This window comes from Octodon degus, unplaced genomic scaffold, assembly GCF_000260255.1.
Source record: "Octodon degus isolate 3935 unplaced genomic scaffold, OctDeg1.0 scaffold00070, whole genome shotgun sequence".
Taxonomy (NCBI): domain Eukaryota; kingdom Metazoa; phylum Chordata; class Mammalia; order Rodentia; family Octodontidae; genus Octodon; species Octodon degus.
Window position 1 is genome coordinate 651,643 of NW_004524646.1, and position 8,693 is coordinate 660,335.

Consider the following 8,693-nt stretch of genomic DNA (forward strand, 5'->3'; position numbering starts at 1 on the left):
ATATAAAAATATCTTTATAATATACTGCTATGGTGTCAAGGAATTAAGAAAATGAAAACAAAAACAAATTTCCAGCACAAATAAATACTAAAGGATAAGAGACCCCATAGGTGGGTATGTGATGAACTGTATACTTCTCACTTTTATCCTGTGAGCTGAAGAGGAATAGGTAATAAAGTCTAGAACCCACCCTAGGTGAGACTTTACAATTGTAGATCTCTGACAAAAAGCAATGAACCCCTCAGAGTATGGCACAATGAAAACTAATCCCTTAAAGAAAGGGGTGGCATTCATTAAAGGGGGGAAAAATCTCCTGAGCCATCATAACCAGAAGTAATGTTCACACTGTTGTATAAGCTCAATTCACAGCAGCCAGCAAATCTCTCCAGCGCAATGTTGCATTCAGACCAGTCCTAAGGACTAATTGACTTCCATCAGTTTTGACCAAATGGCAGAGGCAAACATAAATCTTGTACAGGAATCTTCCAACCATCTCTCAAAGAATTCTTACAGGCAGAAATTTAATAAAAATAAGCTTTAAAAAATGAAATGGGCCAGCAAGACATTTCAGCAGACTAAGCACCTGCTTAGGCAAACCCAGGGACCCTGGCACCACATGTTGCACCAGCCGCACTCTCAGGCATGCTGAGCCAGTGACCAAGTTCGGTTGTGGTAGTGCACAACTGTAGTCCCAGCCCTGGGGAGGCTGAAAACAGGAGGATCACTATGAGTCTGAGCTGCATAACAAGACCCTTTACCAAATACATATAAATAAATAAAAATTTTAAAAAATGAAACTACCCTCCACAAATACAAAAAGACATCATAAGAATCAGTAGGTCACAATAATAAGAAAAATTAGTCTTGCATCAGATAATGGAATTATAAAAACAATATAAAATAAGCTTAATGTAAGTGGAGAAATAGAATTAATGCATCGTAATAGTTAAATAGAAACAAAGAATAGGAATCTATGAAATATATTCAAGGAGATGTGAAGAAGCGAACAAAATTTCTAGACATAAAAAATAAGGCCAGGAATGGTATTGCCCAGTACTTGGGAAGCTGAGGCAGAAAAACTGCTGAGGCCAGCCTGGGCTATATAAGCAAGTTCAATGCTAGCCTGAATTACATAGCAAGACCCTGTCTCAAAAAAACAAAGAAAAAAAAATAAAATAGGTGAATGAAAGGTGAGAAACATGAAAAGATAATATTGTAATCAAGAAGGATTATGTGGTTATAAATTTACGCCCTTCACACCATACATATATAAAAATCTGTAGAAAACACATGAAACAACTATGTTCAGATATTTGTAATAGGAAGTAAAGCACTGTGAACCCTAAATGAGGGGTAAACAAGGTGACTCCTACAGGCTTTCAAGAGGAGACAATTAACAGATAAGAGCACACAAAGGTGGAACCCACTAGAACCTGGTTTGAGGACAGAGCCTAGGGTTCTCAGAAGCCAAGATGGCTAGAATTACCAGAGCAGAGAATGAGCACCAGGGACTGTTTCTAGAGGTGAGATTTGGGAACACTATTCCCTGCATGCATAGAGCAAAATCCATGAGGCCATGAAAAGAATAAATCCTAGAAAGTAACTATTAAAAGGGGAAACAGGGGCTGGTGAGATGGCTCAGTGGTCTAAAGCACCTACTTAAAACAAGCGCAGCAAAGCACAGGGACCACGGTTCAATCCCCCAGCACCACATGCCAGCCAGCCCCGCCCCCTGGTGGGCTGAGCTGCCCCCCCCACACACATTAAAAAATAATAATAATAATAAAAAAAATTAAAAGGGGAAACAAAGCCAATTTTAAGATCTCCAGGATTAGAAATCATCCAAAATTCCCAACAGCCAGAATGGAGACACTTCTTTGAACTCAACGTGCATTACTTATTCCAGGAATATCACTCCAGATCCATAAGGGATTTATTTAATTTCAAGAACAATGCTCAAATGTTGTAAAGGGACATAATGAAATACAGAATTGGAATATAACATACACAATGTCTAGCACCTAAGCAAGAAATTACTGGCATGTGAAGAAACAGAAATCATCACTGGGGGAAACATCAGTCAACAGAAACAAACCAATATATAAATCAGGGAGATGATTAAAATTAGAGGAGTCACTGTAATAAAAATATTCTAGAAGTTCAAGATCACAAAACAGAACTAAAAATGATAAAGGAAAAATGAAGAGCACAGAAAAAGGAGGAGGGAGGATGAGTGACGGGGTAGAAGGAGGCAGAAGGTCCAAAGAAGGAGGATAACGGAGAGGAAGAGGAGAGAAGACGGTAGCATGGGCGGGGGGGAGGAGAAGAAACAAAACGTGTAAAAATACATAGTGCAGTATCTGAAATAAAAATTCACTTCAGCTGGGCATGATAGTGTGTGCCTGTGATCCCAGCACGTGGGAGAGTGAGGCAGGAGAATTGCTGAGTTTAGGCCAGCAAGGACTACACACTGAGCTCAAGGCCAGCCTGATCTACAGAGTTATACCCTGTCTCAAAAAAAGGTCATGTCAAAGAATTAAAAGCAAGTTAGAAAGCATTGAAAAGATAAATGAATTAAAGACATAGCAAGAGACACTACTCAAAATATAGCATAGGAAGACAGAGGAGAAAAGCATTTTCAGAGCCAAAGTTACCTTTCTGTTTAACGTGCAAGTAACTGTAGCTCCAGAAAGAAAAGAAGGAAAAGAAAAGAAAAACCAGCTAACAAGCCAAAAGTGTTCTAAGGGAACGAAAACCACAACCCACACATATAAGATGCTAAACAAATCTCAAGCTAAATTAGCAGTCACACAAGAAAAATACACTATTTAAGACACATGACATGCCAGACCTCAGTGAAACTGCTGAGACCAATTCTGAGACCAGTGTGATGTTGTGCACCTGTAATCCCAGATACTTGGGAGGCTGAGGCAAAAAAAAAAAAAAAAAAAAAAAAAAAAATCACCTCAGTTTGAGGCCATCCAGGATAACAGAAAAAGACTGTCTCAAAATTAAAAATAAAAAGGGCTGGTTAATTACTCCAGCGCACTGTGAGGTCCTGGGTTCAGCACTCAAAATAAGACACACACACACACACACACACACACACACACACACACTTTAAAAGCTGTTAGATCAAAACAATACAATACAAAATCTTAGAGAACCCAACATTTGCAAAGCTGCACATGAAATAAGACAGTAAATTTTACTAGGCAGAAGAGAAAAGATTGCAAATAGAAACCTGATTTACAAAATATGAGTAAAAGCTCCACATGGTAAATATATAAATAAAACTTTTTTCATTTAAAAATTTCTTTTAAAACTGCTTCAGGAAAAAAATAACAATAGTTACATGTGGTTTATAAAATATGTACAATTAAAATTAGTGATAACAAAAGTTCAACATACAAGAGAAGACAAAGGAAACAGTAATATGTTTTTCTGTTTCCTTTATAAGTGAATATAAAACTTCTGGGCGATCACAAATTTTGAATCACAAAGTTCCAACAAATGACATAATTAAAATACAGAATACTATATGTATTCTGAAAAAGAATTCAAGTTTCCAGAAAAATCTCCCAAATATTTAAAAATTATATTCTAAGTAACTAAAATATCAAAGCTAGAATTATAGGAAAAATGTGAGGAATAAGACAAAACACATTGAAAGCTATTAGTTTAAAGCAGGGGTCAGATATATGTCTACAACGTACAGGGTGAATCCTGCCTATATTCTATTTCATAAGTCAATTTTTACTGGAACATAACCATCCTCATTTTTTTTTTTTTGCACATTGTCTGTGACTGCTTTCATAGTACAGAGCAAAGATGAGCAGCTACACCAAAGACCATAAGGCCCAAAAGCTTACAATATTTGCTACTTGTTATAAAAAGTTTACCAAACTCTGGCTTAGATCAGATTCCAGACTGCTTAGGTTTGAATACCATGCCTTACTAGGTATGTGACATTGGGTAGTTATGTAGCCTTTCTGTACCTTACTTTCCTTACTCATTAAATAGAGATAACAAAAATACTCAGATATGAAATAAAAATTAATGTATATTATACATAAAAGACAAGTGCCTAGCATACAGTTAATGTTAAATAAATGTTTGTTATTATTATTAGTTAGTATACCATTGCCATAATTCATTTTAAGAATCCATGCACTCTACTTGTCCAAATGACAAATGCCATCTAGTAACCAATTATCAAGTTTCTGCAAAGAAGAATTACTATTCAAGTGAAATGGGCAAAAAGGTCAGTTCATATAAAAAAGATTCAGAATACAATTTTCAGCCAGAAATGATGGTACACACCTGTGATTACACTTGGGAGGACAAAGCAGAAGGATCATTACAAGTTTGAGGCCCACCTGCATTTAAGACTAGTCTGAGATACACAGCAAGACCCTATCTCTAAACCCCCCCAAAATAAATAAATAAATAAATAAATAAATAAGAGAGAAAGAAAGAAAGATCACCCACCAGAACACAGTTTATCTTGATTCTCCATCAAATCAAGCTAGTAGAAAGTCCAGATAACAAGAGATGATTTATTCTTCTTCAGATGCTAATATTTAGGAGCCAGAGGGTGTGAGCAAATATCTAACTACAACACAGATACCTATCTCTTGTTGTAGCACAGAGTAATGAGAATGAAAATTTTACAAGACAAATAGAAAGTGAAGAATAGTCCTTTCTACTGAGGCCTCTTCTTTCTGTCTTAGTTCACTGTACACACAATAAAACTAAAACTGCGTGTATCTAAGCATATACAGTAAAGGCCCTGGGCTCAGTCTCCAGGACTGAAAAAGAAAAAAGCTTCAAAGTATCTACCTCTAGAGGGTATTTCCTTTGTGCTTTGACAACAACTTATCATGACCCAAATCAACCTCCTTCTAAGCATGAGTTAAGCAACAACAAACAGGAAGGGTAAAAACAACAAAACAAAAAACACCTCATCTTCTAGCTTCCCATACATTTTTATGTTATATTCTTTTCTCACACTTAACAGTTTAAGTAGGTGAGAAAGAGATAAAGTAATGCTTAACCTATGTCTTCAAAGAATAAGATTAAGAGATAGGTAAAAAGGTAACAGTACTTCTCAGATCAAGAGACACAGACCTTGAGATCCTGTTGCTTTCAAAAAGGGCCAGCAATTCCATGTAGTTGAGGGAAGGATAATCACTGGGGAGGTGTCAGAGACGAGACTGGATAGGTAGGCTAGGATCCAGGGGGAAGAAGAGGTCTTGGTTTTTTGAGAATAACTAAATCTAAATGTGTAATGTGAACTATCTATAGGACATTCAAGGGGATTATGTGGAACTGAAAGAAACATGGGCCTCTGCTAATTGTTACAGAGGTTAAAGTCATGGGCCCAGATAACAGTTAAGAGCGAATAAGTACGGCTTCCTGAAGAGCACTGACATGAGACAGAAGGGAAGGTTTTTAAAGAGCAAACAACTGGAGAAGGTGAAAAAAACCAAACAGGTAAATAACCCTTTATCTTCCCAACTTCTCCTGACTCATATCAAAATCTTATTTGCGTTCACTAATTGAATTGGAAGCAACACACCAAATACTCAAATAAGACTGCTACTATATACTACAAGCATCCTATGAATCCCTGTAATTGTGAAACAAGTTCAAATAAAGGACAGTTAAACTTTTGAGTATAGTATAGAGGACCTAGTGATCTCAGTTTTTTTTTTTTTTGTGTGTGTGTGTGTGTGTGTGTGTGTGTTTTAGTACAGGATCTACAGCATCTACAGGGTCTTACTATGGAGATTGGACTCGTAGTGATCCACTTGTGTTCAGCCTCCTAAGAGCTGGGATCACAGGCATGTGCCAACAGGCCCAGTCTCAATCACCCTCTCAGGGTGCCCCAGGGGAAGGGCGGGCAGGGGACACCAGGGATTGAACACTAGTCCCTGAGTCTGCCTAAGCAGGCACTTTAATCCACTGAGCTATTTGGCCGGCCCCTCAGTGTTTATTTGTAAGAACTAACCATTATAGTGTAACAAAGTAAAATTACAAATTTTATAAAAGATTTAGGGCTTAATAAAGTAAATGCTAGTTAAATCATACTTAAAACTTAAAGTTAGCATCTTGCAGAACACTTCAAGAATAATACAATATATACTCAAGATCCATCTAGATATAAAAGCTTATTAAAAGGTCCTGGGAAAAAGCCACACCCCTCTGTACCCAATACTATTTTTGCAAAAATGACACTTATAATCATGTACCGAAAGTCAAAGACAGGGTGTGGGAAGATAGCTCAGTTGCATAAGCACCTGCCTGCTAAGTGCTATTTATTTTGTACCAACTTATAACTAACAAAATAAAACTATTATGTATTATGTTCATTCTATAAATTAGAAGAGTTGCAGCTGTAACTTAGATCTGTTTATATATAAGGAAAAAGTTTTTGTAAATTATCGTATATTCAACATAAAGTACCAGTTAAATTTCTCATTCTCTTGCCTACTTTTCCAATTTACTATTAAATTTTAATCCTGTTTGATGTGGATTTATATAAATAGCCTCGAGGACCGGCCAGGTAGCTCAGTGGACTAAAGCGCAGGCACAGGGACTGGGGTGTAATCTCTGGCATGTGTGCTGGCCCTGCCCCCAGGTTGCACTGAGAGCGATTGTGACTAGGTGTGGGGGTGCGGCCCATAATCCCAGCTCTTAAGAGACTGAAAACAGGAGGACCACAATGAGTCCAATCTGTGTAGTGAGACCCTGTAGACCCTCTATTAAATACATTAAAATAAATAAACAAATAGCCTTTTCAGGCCCTAATTATCCTCAGTAAGGCAGAGGCTGCCAGTATCAGTGTGGATATTCAACTCCTTTAGAATAAAGCCTCTGGAATAAGAAGGTTCAACGTTACCATCAACTGGGAAACTCGCTGACGGGATAAACCCTAAATGACCACTTATAGTTTCACATTTTGTAAAAAATGTAAAACATAAGACAATATTCCTAGTTGATATCCCACTAGCAATTTACAAATAGAAAACAGATATGTCCTCTCAAGTATACTTTTCATGTTATGATTAACATAATCTCTTAATCTTCAATTGGCAGCAGTTCCTTACAGTTTACCTTTTTGTGTACTTAAAATGGATTAATTCCTTTTTAAATATACCACCTCCTAAACCACGTCTGGAGGCAGTAAAGCATTGCTATTAAAAACATGAGCTTTGCAGTATGCCTGACCTGAGTTCCAGCTCTGGCTCCATTTACTAGCTGTGTAACCTGGGGCAAGTTATTTAACCTCTCTAAGTCTCAGTTTCTTTATCTGTAAAATAAAGTTAATAATAGTATCTATTCTACAGGTTGTTACTATGAAGTTTAAGTGAGATAATACAGGCTTAACAAAATGCCTGACATTTGATAATGCTCTGCCTTTTAGGTAGTATGTTCTTATAACTTGAAAATGTTAAGAGCTGGGGAGATAACCCAGCGGCATAACTGCCTGCCTGGCAAACACCAGGTCCTAGTTCAATCCCCAGTACTGAGGAAAAAAATAAAGTGAAAATTAAAAAAAATTTAAATGTTAGTATGATCTCATGAAGATTCATGATAATAAAATCTTCCTCGTAAGTTGCTTTATAAAAGCAAAATCAAAGGTTTTATGAAGTGATTTCTCCTTGAATCTCCTTAGCAATGCAATCTGTTACATTTAAAGAGGGAAGGACCCTTATAGTAAAACTATCTTGAATTTCCTAACACCTAAAAGGATAAACTATTTTTTAAAACTACTCTATTATAGATTTTTTAAAATGATATTTTAAACTCCTGTGAAGTAGCAGTTACTATTCTCTTTCCTTTAAAAAAGAAATTCAAATATGAGGATAATGAGGGACTTGAAAGACAATGGGATAAAAATTACTTTCTATACCTTCTAACTACTCCTACATAACAATATTAAGCCCAGAAGTATATGTTCCCCAGATAGGATGTTCCCATTAAGTTTTTATAGATTCCCTCACCAGAAAGTGATCTCTCATCAGAAAGTCATGACTCTATTCTAGTCAAAGAAGATATTCCTCACAAGAAATGAAACATGTACTTATTATCTTTTTAAAGGGGATAGGATACACTATAATCTGTTTCCACAAAATCTAGATCTACAAAATTGATTTAATGAATTGAAAAGCAGTAACAAATTCTTTTAAAAGCCAAAATGCTTTTAAAGTCCAGTTTTAACATAAAGCTTTTAAAGATTATAAATTCAGCATACTTACAAAATCCAACTTTCTTTATAGTATTTAAATATGATTTAGCTATAACAAACCCCACAGAAAAGCTTGATTGATTTAACTTTTTTTTTGTTGTTTGTTTTGTTTTGTTTTGCGGAACTGCCCTTGCACTTGCCAGGGAAGCACTTATTCTACTGAGCCATCTCCTTGGCCCCTTGATTTAACTTTTTAAAAATCATTGTCTAGAAATAGAAAATAACTTGAAACTGATCAGTAGAGTGATAATTATATCCTTTGCTTTGAATTTTGATTCTATATAAAGTAACTCACAGGAATTGTCTCATTTTTAATAAAAATGTAATTATAAAAGATAAGCTATAAATAACTAAAAATTAAGATGCATATACTTCTACTTACAGAAACTTAATTTTCCTAAGACAGATTCATCTTTTTTTATCTAAATGGCCCTTTTGG

At 36.0% G+C, this 8,693-nt stretch overlaps 1 protein-coding gene across 1 annotated transcript in view; it reads right to left on the bottom strand.

Annotated features, from left to right (window-relative positions):
- Eml5 (echinoderm microtubule associated protein like 5) overlaps positions 1-8,693 on the bottom strand; it is a 247,615-nt gene that overhangs the window by 157,960 nt on the left and 80,962 nt on the right. The window lies entirely within an intron of this gene.